The following is a 21,817-nucleotide window of genomic DNA, read 5'->3' as shown; positions in this document are numbered from 1 at the left end:
TCATACCATCATACGCGAAAGTGTGCACTGTATTGGTACATCAATGGTTAGACGAGCACCCTACAATTGTAGAATACTAGTAATATTTGCCCGCGCTTTGCTGCGGGAATTGCTGTTATATGTTACTGGGATAACATTACATAGCAGAATGTTTCTGTTGCACACCTTCATTAAAGAATGATTAAAATATGTTACACGAATTTCTCACTGGAATCAATAACTTCAAATCAAACTTGGTATGTATCGTCTAATAAAGCAATAGATGAAAGACAATAATGAGAACTGTTTGATGGATGTTGGCTCAAAAATTAGCGGTTTGGCTTGTTATTCTGAAGTTCCTGCAATGTACATTTGATAACTTTTATTGAGAATGAATGGCTATTGCTGATTTCAAAAAGTCAGCATTGTTTGGGGAATGTGCTGATTTCATTTGTGTAGTTAGTGATTATGCTAACCTTGGAGTGCAATATCTTAAGCTTCCAAATCTGTGTATCAGTGAACATCCAATTGCTGCAGTTGTAGAACATGAGCAGCTACTGCACTACCTCCACACCAAGTAGAATGGTCTGCTTAGATACAACCAAGACATTTTTTGACTCTGTGAAGGACAGTAGGAACCATGGTCATCAAATGCCGAGTAGTCAACAAACTTGCAAAAATAGTGTCAACATTAATAAAAAGGAAAATTCTACAAAATGTTAACGTATGACATGCATACAATTGCCTTAAAAGTGGTAATTTGAGTCCTCAAAATAGTAATATTAGTCCTCAAAGTTGTAACATGAGTCCTTAAAGTGGTAAATTTTCTTAGTTACCACAAGAGTCCTCAAAATAGTAATATTAGTCTTCAAAGTGGTAACATGAGTCCTTAAAGTGGTAAATTTTCTTAGTTTACCATATGAGTCCTCAAAATAGTAATATTAGTCCTCAAAGTGGTAACATGAGTCCTTAAAGTGGTAAAAATAGTTGATGTATGAGAAATGTTAACATACCATAGCTTTACCCTAATAAAAAACACATGCTACTGAATCAATTCAGTGTTAATATTTACAGTTGGATCAGATTTTCTATGGCTAAAGTCAGATAAAGAAAAAAGAAATAATAAGGAGAAAGGAAAACCGTTATGAATGCAGAGAGAAAATAAGTTTGAAAGTATACATTATATCAAGATTGAATTGAAATGAAATCTAGTATACATTATATGAACATTGATACAATTTACTTTTAATCAAAAGTAACTTTAGAGTAAATCATCAATTTCATGCTGAAAATAGGAAATGATAAAGAATCAATATACAGTGATGATCGTATTTTTTTAATATGAAAAGAGTGGAGTAGTAGTAGAGAGTATATTTTTATCAATCATAGTGATAAAATAGCTTGCAGAGAAAACTTACCAAGGAAGGGATAAACTGTTCTTTAGGTGTGTCTTGCGTTTCAGTCTCCAGCTAAAGAGTGGTTGCAGGTAGAATGCTCTTTTGATGCTTTTAGATAATCATTTCATAAGGTGTTGGCCTCTCTTGGTTTGTCGAGCACTTGATACCTAATCAGCAGCATATCAAATGAAGCATCATAAACAGAAGTGTAACATCTCGTATCTTAATTCACCGGTTTACTAGTCATTTGGACAGTAAACGACAATTCGATTTACTTTTACTCTTTTTCGGTAACTTTAGTGGCCCTAAAAGTTGACTTTTTGATCGGGTCAAAATTTGAGAAAACTTCCTTCGTGAAAGTTGTAGAGGACGTTAAACCGAGCGCGTGCATATGTGGTTCGTAAAAATCGGAGTTCGTATGCGAAAGTTATAAGCGAAAGATTAAAGTTACTGTTCATAGTTACTGTTCAGGGTAAGTTTCTATAAATAGCCAATTTACTGTGGTAAGTTTCCATTTTTGGAAACTTACCGGCTTTTCTCTCTCCTCTCCCCCGATCCTTTCTCCTCTTCGGCCCGATTTCTTCTCCCTCCAATTTCTTCCTTTTCCGGCCACCCCACGATGGAATCCGGACATCATCAGGCTCGCCTTCTCTCCCTTGACACGCCTGGGGTGGTGTTTTGCGGTGGCTCGACCGGTGGAGCTCGATTTGGAGCCGTGAACTTCACTGTAGCAGATTGGGGTTTTCCGGCGATTCTTCCGATTCCGGCCGTTTCCGGCCACGAAATTGACATCGAAGGTTCGGTTTTTGACATAGATCATTTCCCCTAAGGTCTTTCATTTCAATTTGCAGTGTAGAGGTCGAATTAACGATTTGCAATTTCTAGGGTTCTTGGAATTTCTGGAAATTTTTCACCGGCCGAATTGGAGCTCTTCCAGGTAAAATCGGAACTTGTTGTAGTTGAATGAATGGTTGGGTCTGATGAGTAGGTGGTGCTGTCCAAATTTGGTGGCCATTGGAGGTGGTGGCCACCGGCGCGTGAGCCCCACGCGCCGCCACTGTGGGTGGCGCGTGGAGGCGTGTAGGGCAGTGTTTTAATTCCAGTTTTTAGCCCATTAAATTCTATAAATGTTGTAGAGCTTGTTTGTGAAGTTTGGTGATTTTTGGAGAAGCTTGGAATTAATTATGAATTTTTGAAGTTTAGGGTTTCGATTATCGAATTATGAGAATCCGACCGTCGGATATCTCTCGGTTCTGACTTGGAACCTTTAAGATAACGAATTGGTATTAGTGGTAGAATGTGGGTTGAATCCGAGGAGAAGTGGAGATGTAATTATGAGGAATTGATTTTAGGAATCGTATTAATTTGTTGAATAGTTATTCACGGAATATAATTGTGTACAGGGTGACGCACCGAGCGATTGCTCGACGAAGGAACTCGTATGCGTGATCACCTGAATAGTACTGTGAGTGGACTTTTATTTTTAAAGAATGATGCATGCATTTATTTTTCCCGAAATAATAATTTATTTATCATTTTATTATCGAGCATAATATTTTGCCTTGGATTTTAATTTTGGCATTGTTTTTCCATATGAATTTCATATACGAATCTATTATGCTCAGATTTGGATTTTATGATTTGTTTTCGGAATATGATTAAATTTTCGGAGATTAATTATAATTTATTTTCAATTATGATTCGGGAATGGATTTTGAGCCTTTGATAAGTATCTCCGATATATGGCTTTTATTTGAAATCATGATTTAAGTGATTTTCGACGAATTACTTTCCGAGGTGATTTCCGGAATTTATTAATATATTTTATTCGTCGATATTGAGATTTTTTGGAATATTTTTCGAAAATGGGATTTTCGATTGAACTATTTTATCGATTATTTCTCGCCTAATGGTTTATGAATTCTAGAATTTTGGCGTGCGGGGCCACGTCATTGGAGTATATATTTTCTTGAGATTTTCCGAGTATGGATGGGATTCATACTCGTGTGTTGTTGCGAGGTTGGGGAAGCCTTACTGATTTACCGGTTTTCGATTGTTTTTCCTCACCATACTCGGGTCATTCGATTAGGTCTCCTCCTCACTTACTTTGTGTTTGTGAGTGGCAGTTGAGGTAGCTTATTCTCCTCCTCACTTACTTTGTGTTTGTGAGTGGCAGTCGAGGTGATTTATTCTCCTCCTCACGTGAGTGGTAGTCGAGGTTATTAGTTCTCCTCCTCACACAATCTATGTGTGGGTGGCAGTCGAGGGTAGGAAGAGCCTAAGGGGCTCCTTTACCCGTATGGTGATATCTCTTCCCCATATCCTATTATTACTTGACTAGCGGAGCCTAGTCCGATATCTCTTAGCCAGCGGGGCTGGTATGTTTTCACGAGATTTTGAGTTTAAAGAAATGTGTTTTATAAACGTGGCATGCATCAAAGTTTTATAAATTTAAATAAGTGGGAAAGTATTTAAGTTTGCTTCATTTAAATCATCTTAATTATTTATTTTTGTCCACTCACACTAACGTGTTTTCAATACTTTCCCCTGGGCCATTCGGTTTCAAATGCCCAGTTTGCAGGCGAAATTAGTTGAGGTCGGGCGTACATGGAGTCAAGGCATAGTCAACAGCATTGCTTCCGCGTACTCATTCTATTTCTGTTTCTTTGTTACCTAGGGGATTAGTATTGCTCTGATAATCTATGAGATTAATATTGTTTTTAGGTTGAGACTGATATTTGTGAAATGGGAGTTGTGATTTGGGGAGCAGATGGCTCCAGGAGAATAAGGATGGATGATTTAGAAGTGTAAATGTTTTCCTACAGGTTTTGGGTAGCCTACTTTTAAGGGAAGTTCCGCCAAATTTTTGGTAGAATTTTTTCTAAAGTGGGCCCCGCAGGGCCACTTCGGATTTCGGGGTGAAATCCGGGGCGGGTCCTGTCAAGAAGATTCACTATTGTACCCTATAAAACAAAGTAATGAGAAGAACTTCTGAAAAATACACCTGCCACACAAAACCAACCAAGCACAAAGCATGCATATCATAAGGAAAAGGCAGAATAACGTCAACTGAATCACAATAGTGTTTTAGTTTCATTGATCAAGAACAGGATAGTGTTTTCATAATAGTGTTTTCATATGGTTGAAAGTTAAGTATTGATATATGCACAAACAACACAAACAGTGTAATGAATATATGTGGTAACTGTGAAAACACAAAATCATTGAAAACCTGATTCTTTATCAGCAAGTATTGAATTTTGAAGCATTCAATCCTTGACCGATCAAATACAGGATCCACAAAAAATTTCAAATCAAATTCACACAAAATCACAAATACCTTCCACTTGTTTTGTTTTGAGTAACAACTTTCCGCCTCTCTCTTCTGCTTCTTTTCCTTATTCCCTGTTCTCTTCTCTCTCTCTTTGTTTTGTCTCCTCTCTTTTTCTGTATTGGATGAACAACAAAATCCGAAAATTATGAATCGGAGCATATAATAAGAAATCAAACTATCAAATTAATAAAAATAATAAAATCAAAACAGAGACTTAAATCACCTACTACAACTTTGTCACCTTGTTCTTTTTTTTTCTTCAAATAATCATATATGCAAGTTCATGGAAAATATTAGAAAGTATTCATTTAGACATGCCAGAAACAAAGAAAAGAAAAACTTGTACGTCTTTGAAAATGATTGAATGTTAGAAAGGAAATTCATTTGAACTGAGAAAGAAGATCACAAATTCAACTAAAGCATAGATTTAATTACTCAGAGAGCAACCTCTGTAAGTGAAGATCCTCAAATAAACTCAGACTCAAAGCCGTTCTATTGTGCTTCGCTGAATCAGTAAGCTCCTGTAAATTTCATTAAAATAAAAGGATAGCTAAAGAAGTATGTTCACAGATGAAACCTTTTCTATTTGATTTTAGTCAAATCTTCCTCTCTCAGACTATCAGTGGAATTTTAATTTGGGAGCTGTTCAAAAAACAAAAATACAAATACAAATCAGTGAGCTAAATACCTTTTATCTTTTTTGGCCTCCATAATCAAAGTGTATTATTTTTAAGCTCTTAACTTGAAATTCAATTGAGATGCTTTGATTTCACGAATCAGAGTGTGGCCCATTTTTCTGTCAATTTAATGTGAAATAATGCATATCAATTTGTAATTATCTATATCAAATAAGATATTGTGTAGAAAAAGTAGAAACAATAGTGCAAAAAAGTTCAATTCAAAATCTACAGTTGAGTTAGAGTGACCAAAGGTACTTCGAAATAGAACTGTATGAATATCAGATGGTAAACGAATCAAATTAAAATAATACGCTGAACTTTGCAGAAGATAAAAGGTATATGTGATTTTATTTTGAGAAATATATTTACCTTCTAGATGTAAATTGATTAGTTTCAGGTAGCCTCCTGCTGATTCTGTTTTGGTCAGCCAAGTTTTTTTTTGTGAGCATGTGCAGAGAAATTTTTTTGCTGTAAGAAAACAGAAAATCTATCAGTAATTTGCATATTTCTAAGTGTGAAAAAGGAAGATGGACTTTTGTTCATACATATTTCGTATGCTTATTGAGTATGTAAATTACGAAACTATGTCACATTGCAATTCACGGGAAGAAAAGACAAACTATATTGGTCTAATTAAACCTAAATGCAAAAACTAATATATTCTGATAATCTAATAAAGGTAGCCAGTGCATTAACATTGTTGTTTCTAAAACTGGTTCAACAGGTGAACTGTAGCTGCAAGTTATCATGCTAAATTCAAATCTATCTCGTGTTTGAAACATGAAAATCAAAGAAGAAATTTGATAATACATAGAAATGCAATAAATCAAGGTTATTAAAATGTTGACATATTGAACCCAATGACTGAAATTCAGGACCCAAAAAAAAAATGTACAGTAAAAGATCACAATGTTTACTGTTATTACCTACTATAAACAGTTTAGAATGCAAAGAGAGATGGCTTTGGTGCTTTCATTCTAAGATTTCAGAGCTAGAATTGTGACCATGAAAGGTATTCTGTTATGCAAAGATGTAAATAATATTACAAACTATGACTTCGAACCGAGTATGGTATAGTAAAAAGATGAGTTAATGATGATAACAGTCAAAATGAAGTTCACACAATTTAACACCTATATCCATGTATTAGCTTTACTGAGAAGTTTTTCATTCACATGTGTTATTATGTAAGATAAATTGGAATTATTTAATACAAACGATGCTTTGTTAACTATATGCTATATAACAAATACAGTGGTTTTGATTTGTTATCTTGATTTCACAGTGCGAAAAAGCTTTGGCCTCTGTAGATATTCAAAAGCTACAACAGATATTTTAATCAACAAAACAAAGAAAGAAAAAAGGTTTTTGTTTTGATGAATTGGAAAATTTCAGTAATCAATCGCTATGAAGATAGCAGTACTAAATTCATTCCAATCAATCTCAAAAACCAAATATCAGTAACTACCTTTTCCAAAACGCACACAATCTGATTTGCCGTCTTGTCTTTTGTATCTGAGTGGTTGATCTCTTATAAAGACTGCAAATCGTAGAAAAAACAGTTTGAGATCAATCGTTTTCAGGAACATATTAATATAGCCAAAATCAAACAAAAGCAGCTCAGGTAGATCAGTAAAAAGTAGTTAACATGATATAGATAATAATTTTTCATAGACGAAAAATTGAATTTCCTTGCAAACTTCTTCAATTCCTAGCCTTCTGCAATTTCTGCTTCTGCCAGCCTCCTAGATTGGATCTTTACTTCAATTTCCAAAACATTTTTCTAAGCTGTATTCACACTTTCTTTTCTACCCTTTCATTTTCAGTTTCATGTCAATTGTATTCAGTTTCAGTTTCTTTAATCCCACACATAACAACTTCTTATGTATACAATCACTTGCTTTCCTAAACAATTCACTAACAATCCTAACTCCCACAGCAAAGTGCGGCCAACCTGAATAATTTTATCTCAAAGCAACTGATCTATGTTCAATCTGAAAAAAAAAAAAAAATGAAAAACAAATAAGGTTACAGGTAGCATATATATAAACCATTATTTCATTACAAACAACTGATATCATTTTCATGACTCGATTGCTAACCAAGTATCATTGTTCTAAAGTGTATAAGTCATTATCAGTCAACTTGCGGACCATTAAAACCAGCCAAAAGGAGGAATCTTTACATTCCTCCCAGCATGCCATTATCAGTCAACCTGCAGACCGTTATCAGTCTACACCCATTTAATCGATTACCAGAAAGAAACTATCTTTTGAATCATGCCGATTCAAAACGTTCCCAATTCTAAATGAACTCTTACTCTCTCACACTCAAACAAAAAACAAACAATTTGACACTTTGACCTTCCTGATATCAAATTCTTGAGAACAAAAATCAAAAGGTCAAACCTTGAACCTCTGCCAACTCAAAAAACAGTGCAAAAATTCACCTTTAAACTACCTTATGGAAGGTCAACAGTGATCGAAAATGCCCTCAGGCTTCTGCGAACCACAATTCAATCCGAAACTGTCCTTGAAAATTGGGATATTGATAAATGGCAAATCTGAACAGCTGAAAAGAGTCTATGAATCAAACCACAAATCCACAAAAACCAACTATCTAAAGCTTCAATCAATCAGAAAAAAACTGTGAAAAAATTCAAAACCACTTACGCTTGCTGGCCCCAAGCTTCGTCTACCCAAAACCAATCCAGTCACCAAGATTAAACAAAAAGAACAGATGGTAAAGATCGAATAGAAGTCGGATGCAAAGAGCAGACGATGATTACAAAGATCTCTGATAATGCTGAAGATTGAATAGGAGTCTGATGATGCTGAATATGGAATACAAATCTGACGCAAACAACGATCGAAATAGATCGGCAAGTCCAACTACCTATGCTATGAGATCACCTACAAAGCTTCTAAAAAAAACTCACCTGGAACACAGATGATCTGAGAGAGAATTCACTTGAAAGAGGAACAGTAGTAGTGAGCACAACCTGCAAGCAAAATCCATGACAACCCAATATCAAAAACAGCATAATCAATATATTTGCTAATTGTGAGAGCACAAAATGATTCAAAGCCTCACTCTTTATGATCAAGTATTCAATTTTGAAGCATCCAATCCTTGACCGATCAAATAAAGGACCCAGAAAGAATTTCAGATAAAAACAAAAAAAAAACAAAAAAACAACAAATCAGATTCTCACAAAGTCACAAATACCTTTCACTTGTTTTCTTTTAAGCAAGAGCTTCCCGTCTCTCTCTTCTCCTTCTTTTCCTTCTTCCCCGTTGATGTGAGTTGATGTCGGTGTAGAGATGTTAGTGCAGATAGATACTTCCAGACTTCCGGTGGAGCCGCGGATCTTCAAATGAGATTAGAGATGTTTGATCGAACCCAGACACCCTGGAAATAACTGATTACAGAGATTTGGGGAGAGTTAATTTTTTTGGTCCGGTAAGATACGATTGATGGATTCGAAAAATATTTTGGGATGATAATTGTTTGGGATGATATCAATTATCGTTCAGTTTTAGGACAGCGAAAGAGGGAGTTGCAGCTGATGATGATAGTCTGGATTCTGGAAGACTCGAGGAGATGACGTCGGTGTAGATAGAGACTTCTGGAGGAAGAAGGCTGATGGAGTGAAGGAGGCTGTTTAGAAAGCAGGTGGTTAAGTTGGGACAGTATCGGTACAATGGTGGGCCACGAGCCACGTTTGTCGCTGTTTAACATGGTATATCAGAGCAGGATTAAGATCCTAGCTCTTTTTTCTTTTTTCTTCTTCTTCGTCCTCTTTCAACACCATGACTGAGAACGACGAAATATTTTCCTCCTTTTCTGGTGGAACTCCTTCTGATGCTTCTGCCAATCCATTGTTCCTTCATCATTCAGACCACCCTGGTCTGCTTCTTGTGTCAAAAGATTGAATGGTGATAATTATCATTCTTGGTGTCGTGCCATGAGAATCTCTCTGAGTGCCAAGAACAAGACAGGCTTCATTACCGGCAGAATCAAGGAACCTGATGCATCTTTGAATCCTGATGAGCATGCCCTCTGGCAGCGCTGTAATGACATGGTACTCTCTTGGATCCTCAACTCAATTGAACAAGAGTTGGCCGACTCCGTTCTTTCATGCAATACTCCTCATGCCATTTGGGAAGATTTGCGTGAAAGGTTCTCTTTGGGGAATGCTCCTCGTATTTTTCAGATTCAGAGGGATATTTACAGAATTGAGCAAGGTTCGATGACTGTTGCTGCGTATTATACAAAATTAAAGGGATTATGGGATGAGTTGGCATCCTTCAACTCCTCAGTGACCTGCACTTGTGGAGTTCAAAATGACCGCACTAGATTGATGCAGTTTCTCATGGGGCTTAATGAATCTTATTCAGGTACACGTGGTCAGATTTTATTAATGAATCCTTTACCATCTGTTCGCTAGGCTTATGCGAGTGTTGCTCAAGAAGAAAAACAGCGTGAATTGGGATCTTCACTTTCTATTCCATCAAACACAGCTGCTATGGCTGTGCGTGGCAATTCCAATATGCCTAGGGGTCGGCAAAACAATCAAGTTGATGGAAGTCAATTCAATAATTCACGTAACAAGGAGCCTTTTCAGTGTACCTATTGTGGTGATCTATACCACAGGAAAGCAACATGCTACAAGTTAATTGGATATCCTCCTGGTCATCTCAAGAGTAAAGAAAAGGCACGGCATCAACGTCAAGGCAATGAAAAAAATTCCTCAAACTCGGCATCTGGTAATCCTTCTGCAAATCAAGTGGATTCCAACCCTACTTTTCAGGAGCTCCAAGCCTCTCTGCCCAATTTAACAGAAGATCAATACATTCAGATCCTTGGTGCGTTGACTCCCAAGCCTTCCATTCCAAAGGCCAATGCCGCTACAGCCTCAGTCTCTGAATTTGCTTCAGGTTTGTTACCAGTTGCTCCCAATCGTTGGATAATTGACAGCAGAGCAACTCATCATATTACCTATTCTCCTACATCATTGATGAATATTAATAAGTATCCTTCTTTGGCACCAGTTTCGTTACCTAGTGGAGAAAGGGCTGGCATTACTATGACTGGCTCAATTCGATTTAATGATTCTTTTCAATTGAATAATGTCTTATGTGTGCCAAGTTTTAAAGTTGATCTTCTGTCTGTTGGCAAAACAACCGATGACTTACATTGTTCAGTGACATTTTTCCCATCTTGGTGTATTTTACAGGACTTGGCTACGAGGACGATGATTGGTGTGGGTAAGCGACGTGGTGATCTCTATTACCTTGTGGCGTTGGCTTCAACTTCTCCTTCTTCCCATTTTGCTTGCAATTTGATTATCTCCTCTGATCTGTGGCATCGTCGCTTGGGTCACCCTTCTTCAGCTCGTTTACAATTTTTAGCTAATAATTTACTTGATTTCAATTTTGATTCTAGTCATAAATGTGACATTTGTCCGTTAGCGAGACAAACTCGTTAACCTTTCCTTCCTAGTTCAATTGCAACTTCTAAATGTTTTTCCCTTATTCATTGGGACATTTGGGGTCGTTTTAAAACCCCTTCTTTATCTGGTGCTTATTATTTCTTAACCATCGTGGATGATTTTTCCCGTTTTACATGGGTATTTTTAATACATCACAAAAGTGAAACGCAAACAATATTACGCCAATTTTTTCATTATGTTGCCACTCAATTTAACACCAAAGTTCAACAATTTCGATCCGATAATGGTGCTGAATTTCTTTCCCTCCAAAATTTTTTTCTTGAACAGGGCGTCATTTTTCAACACTCTTGCGTTTACACACCTCAACAAAATGGTGTTGTGGAGAACCTTAACTGTACAAGTAGGTGCGTAGGTGCTCTGTATATATGCCATACAATTCAATACAATTATTCATTCTGCCTAAATTATTCTCTCTATATGGTATCAGAGCGGGTCCCTCTCCAATTACGTCTCCAATTATCATCGGCCCGAATTTGGGTTCCTTATATTGCCATCGGAAAAATTCCAATCGGATTGTTACCAAGTGTCTGATGTGGGCCTTGGATTGTATTGACCAAGTCTTTGATATTGTTTGGCTCCAATTTTGCTGCAGCTGGTCAACAGTCTTTTTTCTTGCGCGGGCGTGCCAGCACCGTCGGGTGCGGTCGTCGGGGGTGTCCCTTGACCTGACTTCTGTTGAGCGATTGTAGACGAGGAGAGCACCAACCTCGTCGCGGGATTTTTTGTGCCTCGTGGCGAGGACTTTTGCTGAGCTTCTTGAAAATCACAATCGATACTCGATGTTGTAGATCGAGCAGAGCGAGAACCACTGGGAAGTGAGGAGAACTTGCTAAAGCGTGACTTTAGCTTGGCTGGGTTGCTAGGGCTAGGGCTGTCAATGGGTCGTGTCGGGTTGGGTTCGTGTCGGGTCAAGATATTTGTCGTGTTATGGGAGACAAACCCAAACCCAACCCATTTAATAATCGTGTCAAAAATTTAAACCCAAACCCAACATGTTTATTAAACGGGTTACCCGTTTCCAACCCGTTTAACCCATTTAATAAATAGGTCGTGTCGTGTTAGATAAAATGACCCATTAACATTGTGACCCATTTAACTAAATTTGAAGTTTAAAATTGAATGTAGAGCATAATCCATAATTAAATTTGAAGTTTAAAATTGAATGCAGAGCATCGATCAAATCCTAATACGATATTAATAAGTAAACAACTTATATGCAAAGTAGAGAAAATAACAAGATGGATATGCTATATACTAATATACCTTTGCAGTTTGCAGAGAATCAATATAGAAGAAAATTTGATGCAGATGACCCGTGAGTGTTAGGGTTTGTGTGTTGATACAAGACCTAAACAAGAGAATTTATAGTGTTAACGGTAACCCTAGCTTAAAGTGAGAAAAAGACTTATTCAACCTTTATATGCATATATTATTATTTTTTTAAATGGGTCGTGTATGCGGGTTATATATATAATATAACCCAACCCATTTAATAAACGGGTTATATGGGTTCACTTCGTGTTGGCGGGTTGACCCGTGACCGACCCGTTTATTAAATGGGTCATGACGGGTTGACCCGCCGCTGACCCGCTTTTTAATCGTGCGGGTTCAACTCGCTTTATTTCGTGCGGGTTTCGAGTCGTGTTGGCGGGTCGTGTCGGAATTGACAGCCCTAGCTAGGGCGTTACCCTTGCTTGGCTGGTTCTGTAACCGTTGTGGTCGCGGCACTACCGTCGGCTCCCGAGGAGACTAGAACCGAAGTACGTTGACAGAGGGTTTGGTGGCACTGAAAGTCGGCTTCTGAGAAGACTAGGACTAGGAGTGTGATCACCGCTAAGAGAAACAGAAGGAGAGGAGTTGCTCTTAGAGAGGTTTGCTCTAGAGAGAACTTAGATCATCTTAGAGATGTTTTGATGTTGTGAATGTGTATCTTAGAATGAGAGGAGAATGTGTTTATATAGGGAAGAAAAAGAAGAGTGAAATGATGAGTGGAAGAAAAATAATGAAAGTATATCTAAGTTCACTTGTAAAATATGGAAAAGATAGAGAAAAGATGAAATGAAAGCAAAGCATGAAGGTGCAGCAACATGGAAGTGGTGATGATCTATTAAAGAGATTGTAGAAGAAAAATATATCCAAGGAAAAAGAGAAAAGCATCTAGCTTTCTTCATGTGGGTAGGAAACATGAACATGTGAATATTGAGCTGGTTTTAGGTCAGTTTCTGCCCCTTTATTCCTTCAATTATTTCTCCAACAAGACTTCATTATATGCCTTCGACTTCTTCATATGAAATGTTCCACTATGAGTGTAGATCATCCTGACAAATTTTCATATTTTTATTCCATGTGGTTGGGCCGAAAATGCTGCTGGACCTCTTACAGGTCCAGTTTTCCAGTTTTGCTTCTGTAGAAAATTGGGCTGATTGTTTGAAGGCCTTCCACTCAAAAAAAGCTCTGGAACTCTTCATAAGAAATGATCCTTGGGCTGTCTAGAATGGATCTGCAGAGTTTCAACTCATTTCAAGTTCATTTGGTCAGTCTGCCGCCCCTACTTCCTTGTTTAGCTCGGTTTCTCCTAGCCGAAGTAGGAAAATGTGCTAAAGTTGACTTTTCATGCTTCCATGCTTCCATAGTAGGCTTTATTTAGCCTCTAAATATATATTTCGAGCTTGTCGACAATATATAGCTTGAGCCACTGACATTGGCTCAATTTCTCCAACACACGCCTTGTCAGGCCAAAATGTTCATTTTGGGTCCAAACAGATATGAGGCTTGTGTCCCAATTTCCAAAGTGGGAATTGGATTAATTAATTTCATGTGCAGACCTAGAGCTAGGTTGCACGTGAGGGGGCGTGTTGGAGAGGAAAGATCCCACATTGGAAAAGTGACAAATAAAATATAACTTATAAGTGGGTGGCTCTTACCCAATTGTACCGAGGCCTTTTGTAATTAAAACCCAATACCTAACAGGTGGTTAAGTTGGGACAGTATCGGTACAATGGTGGGCCACGAGTCACGCTTGTCGCTGTTTAACAAAGACAACAAAGTCGGGATTATCAAACAGGAAGTACAGCTTCCTTCGAAAGTTCACGAAACGGTTCCGATTGACGTGGTAATATCTCTTGGAAGAGCAGATATAATAAGGACGGTGTTGCAGTGTTCCGGTGATTCTTCCGAGTTGTGGAAGGAGTTTAGGTGAAGTAGAATACGAAGAAGAGGAAAAGGCAGGAGACCACTGGGGTTTGTTGGAGACCAGATTCGGCGACGAGATTGAGATGGGCTTTCTAGCTAATTAAAGCTTTCGGGACAATCTTTGGAGTGAAACCGAGAAGACATTGAGCGCAAGCTTTGCTGTTCTGTGATATGGCAGGTCTGTTTGTATGATACTAGAACTTTTTTTTTTTTTTGAGAAGAAGTTTATATAATTCACTTTGTGACTACTTCAAAGTTCAAATAGAAGAAAGTGAAGTAGTTGGTGAGTCGTGGCCTGTTCGTGAGATGACCTTGTTTGGACCCAAAATGAGCATTTTGGCCTGACAAGGCACGTCTTGGAGAAATTGAGCCAATGTCAGTGGCTCAAGCTATATATTGTCGACAAGTTCGAAATATATATATATTTAGAGGCTAAATAAAGCCTACTATGGAAGCATGAAAAGTCAACTATAGCACATTTTCCTACTTCGGCTAGGAGAAACCGAGCTAAACAGAAGGAGCGGCCGCCTGACCAAACGAAATTCAAATGAGCTGAAACCTTCCAGATTAAATCTAGAAAGCCCAAGGATCATTTCTTATGAAGAGTGCCAGAGCTACAAGTGAGTGGAAGGCCTTCAAACAATCAGTCCAATTTCCTTGTCTAGAAAGGCTTGAAAACTGGACCTGTAAGAGGTCCAGCAGTGTTTTCGGCCCAACCACTATATGAAAAGCTCTGAACATTGATCAGGGTGATCTACACTCATAGTGGAACATTTCTTATGAAGACGTCATGGTCAAAAACGGAGTGCTTGATGGAGATAAAATTGAAGGAATTTCCTTGTCTAGAAAGGCTTGGAAACTGGAACTGTAAGAGGTCCAGCAGCGTTTTCGGCCCAACCACTATATGAAAAGCTCTGAAAATTTATCAGGGTAATCTACACTCATAGTGGAACATTTCTTATGAAAAAGTCACGGTCAAAAACTGAGTGCTTGATGGAGATAAAAATTGAAGGATAAGGGAGCAGAAAATGACTTAAACCTAACAAATTCCATTAAGTGTTTAAGTATTCAAACCTAACATTCCATTAAGTGTTTAAGTGCTCAAACCTAACCCATTATGATTTGTTTTTAAGGCCAAATAGTGTTGCTTGGTAGCCTATAAATAGAGCCTACAACATAGAACAATTCACCAATTCATACATCAAAACATCTCTAAGATGATCTAAGTTCTCTCTAGAGCAAACCTCTCTAAGAGCAACTCCTCTCTTTCTCCTTCTCTTATCGGTGATCACACTCTAAGTCCTAGTCTCCTTTGGAGCCGACTATTAGTGCCACCAAACCCTCTGTCAACGTACTTCGGTCCTAGTCTCCTTGGGAGCCGATTGTAGTACCACGACCAAAAAACACCACAAAAGACCAATTCATACATCAAAACATCTCTAAGATGATCTAAGTTCTCTCTAGAGCAACCTCTCTAAGAGCAACTCCTCTCTTTCTCCTTCTCTTATCGGTGATCACACTCTAAGTCCTAGTCTCCTTTGGAGACGACTATTAGTGCCACCAAACCCTCTGTCAACGTACTTCGGTCCTAGTCTCCTTGGGAGCCGATTGTAGTACCACGACCAAAAACACCACAAAAGACCAATTCATACATCAAAACATCTCTAAGATGATCTAAGTTCTCTCTAGAGCAAACCTCTCTAAGAGCAACTCCTCTCCTTCTCTTTCTCTTATCGGTGATCACACTCCTAGTCCTAGTCTTCTCGGAAGCCGAATTTCAGTGCCACCAAACCCTCTGTCAAAGTGCTTCGGTCCTAGTCTCCTCAGGAGCCGACTGTAGTACCGCGACCACAACGGTTACGGAACCAGCCAAGCAAGGGTAACGCCCTCGCAAACCAGCTAAGCTAAAGTCACGCTTTAGCAAGTTCTCATTACTTCCCGGTGATGTCGCTCTGCTCAATCTACAATATTGAGTATCGACTTGGTAACACAAGATAAAGTCCTCACCACGAGGCAAAGAAGACCCCCACGACGAGGTTGGTGCTCTCCTCGTCTACAGTCGCTCAAAAGAAGTCAGGTCAAGGGACACCCCCAACGACCGCACCCAAACGGTGCTGGCACGCCTGCGCATAAAAGAGACTGTTGACCAGCTCAAGAAAAACTGGAGCCAAACAGACCTAACGAACTCTGTGAAGGTTATAGATTCAAATCTCACTAATATGAGGAACGAGGTGTGGGTGGGCTTAAAAGAAAAAAAGAGAAGAAATAATTCGTGTTGGGGTTCATAATTGATCCACTTGTTGGTCGATCTCCTTAATGTATTTATTTTGCATCTTGTATTGAGCTTCACCAAAATGTCGCGATCGTATTGATCCGTAGTATCACTGATGACAAACAGAGAATGAACCGAAGCTAATTGAGTTTGCATTGCTTCAGTTTCAATCTCTCTGGAAACAAACCAAACTACTACAAACTTGACGACGTTTTTGCGTCCTTCTAAAAAATGAAAACTAAATTTTGTTGGTCTAAAATCAAAACCACAATTTGCCTATATGGTTGCCTCTCTCTCTCTCTCTCTCTCTCTCTCTCTCCCCTCTCAAACCAATTAATCTGAACCAAAAATGAGCTGAATTACTTCTCGAAAAAATCCAAGGAGAAGAAAAAACTTTTCTCTCAAAACCTTCCTGTCAAAAGAGTATGCCCGGTCCAATGGCACGCCCTTGCGGCGGCGGCGTCAGTCGGGCCAGAGTGGACCTCGTGTGCCAATGTTGGTGGCGTTGTAGCAGGGTGCAGGCGGCATGGTGTCGGCTTCGCAGTCTAGTTTGCGTGGTGACCTTGTCGGGGACTGGAATTGGTGGTTAGATGGAATTCCAACAGCACTGGTGTCGCTCCATCTCGGATCGGAGCGGGGTCGGTGGAAGACTTAGCCATCTGGTGGGAATAAAGGTGTGGAGGCGAGATCGGGTTCTGAGATCCCTAAATCGGGTCAGAGTTTTCCGAACTGGGTGGGTTTTTTTGGTGACGATCTATGGAGGAGAGTGGCTGGGAGAGACGGCTGTTTCCGATTTGGGTGCTGCGGCCAGTGGTGGGAGTTTTCCAATCTGGGTGTTGTGGCCGGTGGTGGGAGGACAAGAGCGCAGCACAGATGGACGTGGTGCTACACCTACAACCTTCATCCTTGGATTGGGCTTGGTGAAAGTTGGGTCTGGGCTATGACCCTTGTCCCATTTTACTTTTATGTTTTGTTTTATGTTCTATTTAATTTTAGTAAGACATGACTCTATGCCAGAAATAAGTCCCTACTATTTTTGGGTAGGGCGACATGGGCTTTGTCCCAGTATGCACACTCATTGTGTCTTGTGTGGCTAAGCGAGGTGGCGAACTGTTTGTTTGGTCAAATGGTCGCAACCTGCTAGTGGTAGGATGAAACTATGTGTCACCAGATTTGTTTCCATGCAGCAACATAGTGGAAAAGCTGTGCTATTTGTAATGATGCTTCTTCGTGATAGAGTTATCTTTCCGGTATGTCACCGCTTTGTCAAAGCAAATGGAGTAGCCAATCGTGCACTTTTTGCTAATTGATGCTTGATAAAATACATAAATTTTGTGGAGACTTCTGATATTATTTTAGGATGTTCTTCCAATGCTTATTGTAATTTGGGGTTTAGGCTCTATGTCCCCCTCCCCCCCTTGTATTCTGCAGTTTCATTAATCAAGGCTTGAGGGCAGCCACACCAGCCCCCTTTCAAAAAATTGAGCTGAATTTGCAATTTTGGTTGATTGTAGTTTTATACATGGTAGTACCTTGTGAATGTCATTATGATATTAAATTGTCATGGGCCCGAATTACAGTTCTTTATATTGCCATAGGAATATTCCGATTGGATTGTCACTAAGTGTCCGATGTGGGCCTTGGATTGTTACATTGATCAGGTCTACAATAAGAGACTTGTGTCCCAATTTCTATTGTGGGAATTGGATTGGTAAGTAGATTGCACGTGAAGGGGCGTGTTGGAGAGAAAAGATTCCACATTAGAAAAGTAACAAATAAAATATAACTTATAAATGGGTGGATCACACCCAATTGTACCGAGACATTTTGTAATTAAAACCCAACACCTAACATGTGGTTAAGTTGGGACAATATTGGTACAATAGTGGGCCACGCTTGTCGCTGTTTAATAATAGATACTTTGATTTCAGTTGAAAATAATTCTCCTCATATAAAGGTAAAGTTACAGGGATCGATCATCTTCGAAGAAAACCTCTACTGCCTGGCCCCTCGTCCAGCTTCTACTTCCCGGTATATAGAGAGCGCTTCTTCCATGACGTGAGATTGAGCCAGCTTTTCAGCTCTCTTTTTCCCGGTTGGATGGGTAGAAAGATAATCTTTCTGGTTTGGAGATTCACCAGCAAGCTTTTTGAACTTCTGGCACACATCTAGAGCAACCCTAGGATCATACCCGGCCGAAGCAAGCAACAACAGCCCAATGTAATCCGCCTCCAGTTCTCTCCTATATATAAACATAGAGATCATTATCAGCGAACATCAATGTGAGAAGATGCAAAAAAAAATAGAGCATTGCAAGACAAGACTCAATTATCTATCTTCTCACTTCCGGGTAAAACTATTGGCACATGTGTATTTACAGTAATGACTGAAGAGCTTCATCATGCTGCCACCTATTATGTCCTGACAAATTGTGATGAGTGTTTGCCTTTTATTGAGTACGTAATCCTATCACCATAAGTATTTAAATTTATATATATGTATGTGATATTAATTAATTTATAAGGTGTTCTACGTGCAGAGAACATAAGGACATTCTTCATATACAACATGGTGATGATCGGGTGGATGAGTTGCACAAAAAAAAATTTGTGGAATGGTTTTCTAAGAAGGTAACCACCATTTTGATTTGAGATATAACTGTTAATAGCTATATTTAATATTTTTTATTAAAAAGTATTACATTCTTCACATGCAGATCCAACAATTGTATGTAGATGGAAAAGTGAGCGCTCAAATGCGTTCTTTGGCCCAAAGTCCTGGAAAGCAAGCTGTCTACTACAAAGGTTACAATATCCATGGATTTCGGTTCCATACTGTACAACATGACGTGACGAAGAAAACACAAAATAGCGGAGTTATGGTCAAAGGAGAGAACCAAATTAATTGTGTGCCTTGGTATGGAACCCTTACAGACGTCGTTGAGCTCTGGTATACAAATCACAATAAAGTTGTCTTGTTTCACTGTAATTGGTTTGACACAGCTACCAAAGGCAAAGGTTATAAGGAAGATCGTTATGGCATACTAAGTGTCAACAATAAGGGTAAGTTGAATACCCAAGAGCCATTTGTGCTGGCATCCCAAGCAACCCAGGTTTATTATGTTGAAGGAATAAAAAACAGTGCTTGGAGTGTCGTGGTGGAAACCAAACCCAGAAACGTTTTTGAAATGCCTACTAATGAAGAGGAACCGTATCAAGAAGAAGAATCTCAGATGAGTCACACATATGCAAACCGTAACGAGGAAGAAGATAATGAAGAATGAGGTATTGTGCTTCAAGTCCCTACTGATGATTTGTATGTGTGTATTCTCTTTTTTCACATATAAGTCAACAAAATAACGAATTGTTTTGTGATTGCAGTACTGTCCATTTGGCAAGGTTGAAGTCTAGACATCTGAAATCAGCCGGCAAAATTTAGGCCTATTAATGTGCATTGTAATGTATATGTTGGTGTTCACATAAATTTGAATTGTATCTCTTTGTTGTTTTGTGTTCCTTGGGAGTGGTTTTGGTCTAGTCCCCCTTCCCTTTTGTATTTTTTTTTTATCAATAAAATTTCGAATAAGGGCGAAGAGTTAGCTCTTAGTTCGCTTCTTAAAAAAAAAAAAAGATTACTACTTACTGTGTACTTTTTTACTATTATATGACCTTTCTAATAGTGGCTATACTTTGTTGCATTGAATGATGATGAACCTATTTCTGGTTTTTCATTATATATGTTATGACCAAATTTGCAAGAATATGAAGACAAAAAATGCAGGAATCTATATATTGGCCACTTTTAACCCTCTTTTTTTTTTTTTTTTTTGGTATTTCCGACGGTGAATATGTGGTCGGAAATAAACCCTATAATTTCCGACGACTTTCCGACGAAACAAAATCTTATCGGAAAATGACCATTTATTTTCCGACGACATCACACTTGGTCGGAAAAACAATTAGCGGGAACTTTTGCCGCCAAATTATAATTATTTCCGACCCCACTCTAAACTTTTTCCGAGAGGTTGTTTGCCGTCGGAAATAATGGTCATCCAAAATTTGTATTTCCGACGGGTAAAATTTTTTAGTTGGAAATACTGTCACTTCCGACCAAAAAAGGATTTGGTCAAAAAAAGTCAGTCGGAAAAGGACATATTTTTTGTAGTGACGTGTGTAGTCTAAAGCTACTACTCATAGATTTATAGGAACACTAGAATTATATTTTCAACTATTTTAAGCTACCAGTACGTATCACATTTCATAGTGCATCACTGAGACGAAAGAAACATATCATCAAGAACTTAAGAGAGGTAGAACTGGAGATAACATGTAACTTAAATATTATAAAAAAAATAAAATAAAATAAAAGGAGGCTATTCACCCCTCTCATGATTTCAGTGAGATTTGAATATGTGGCTTCCACGATGTCGATTATTCTAGATTACTAACATGCCACAAGTCATCGGCATCTTAATATGTTGTATTAGGGAGAATTTATACATATGACATATGAATCATGCATCGTACTCAAGCATTAGTTAGTATGTATAACTGTAGAAGGAATATGAAGTAAAGTGTAAATTTACAAAGAACTTCAAAAAATTTACCTTCGGGCAAAAGGAAGAGTGAATAAAAGGTCGCACAATCCGTCGAATGTGTGTGCATGCGCAGCAACCGCACCGCTAAAACATTGAAAGAAGTTGAAAACTAGTTGCGGGATTAGAAGCCACAAGTATTTTGTAATGGCCTCTGCATAATGTCGAGCCACAGCATGCCCAACCTGGTTTTCAATCACAACCAAAACAGGAGTCAATTATTTCAAATCATCTTGGTATTTAGGGTTTATAACAGAAGATAGATCGATCGGGTTCATACCTCATGACAAAGTATGGCAGCTATCTCCTCATCACTTATAAAATACCTAAACAGCCCTGTGTAGACCAAAATCTTGCCGCCGAACAAGCAATATGCATTGATAATATCAGGTTGATCCACTACATAGAACTCCCACTTCAAAAAATCCAAATGCGAAGTGGCGACTCTAGAGCCTCGCCACCACCGACGTCCCTTCTCTTGATCCTCCCTAGTTATGCCTCTCATCAACCCCTGAGTTATTGCATTGCCAATGCCCCTAACACGCCTAGTTAATTTGCAAGTCTCCACCAGGCAATGTTCTGCCTATCGTTCCCTCTATTTTCATCATCACAAATGTTAAATCTCCCAGAAACTCCTCCCATTCTCTTCTCACAATCACAAAGTGGGTTCGTTTTGAGTAGGGAATAGTCTCAAACCTGCTCCAACATAAGGCGATGAAAACCCCAGAACCCAAAAATCGCGCAGCCCATGCCATAACCTCCTATTGTCTGTCCTAACCCAGGCGCACCAGTCGTGCCACCTCGTCCTGAACCGGCCGGAGCGGTTTGGAACCTCACCGTGGTAATATCTATTG

The 21,817-nt window shown here is 38.7% G+C and overlaps 2 long non-coding RNA genes across 2 annotated transcripts; one reads left to right on the top strand and one right to left on the bottom strand.

Moving 5' to 3' along the window:
- Window positions 1-74: 74 nt before the first annotated feature.
- On the bottom strand, window positions 75-9,091 carry LOC133745958 (uncharacterized). The gene is made up of 12 exons (XR_009863878.1): window positions 8,619-9,091; window positions 8,484-8,521; window positions 8,063-8,391; window positions 7,851-7,961; window positions 6,859-6,930; window positions 5,760-5,858; window positions 5,399-5,506; window positions 5,158-5,231; window positions 4,717-4,823; window positions 1,398-1,543; window positions 456-598; window positions 75-338 (listed from the first exon to the last, which is right to left on the bottom strand). It is a non-coding gene; the product is annotated as an uncharacterized LOC133745958 (long non-coding RNA).
- Window positions 9,092-18,908: 9,817 nt separating this feature from the next.
- On the top strand, window positions 18,909-19,974 carry LOC133742317 (uncharacterized). The gene is made up of 3 exons (XR_009862507.1): window positions 18,909-18,999; window positions 19,086-19,653; window positions 19,750-19,974. It is a non-coding gene; the product is annotated as an uncharacterized LOC133742317 (long non-coding RNA).
- The last annotated feature ends 1,843 nt before the right edge of the window (window positions 19,975-21,817 follow it).

Source organism: Rosa rugosa, chromosome 4 (assembly GCF_958449725.1).
Source record: "Rosa rugosa chromosome 4, drRosRugo1.1, whole genome shotgun sequence".
Classification (NCBI taxonomy): domain Eukaryota; kingdom Viridiplantae; phylum Streptophyta; class Magnoliopsida; order Rosales; family Rosaceae; genus Rosa; species Rosa rugosa.
The sequence above is the reverse complement of the archived record's forward strand: the minus strand, read 5'-3'. Positions and strand labels throughout refer to the sequence as shown.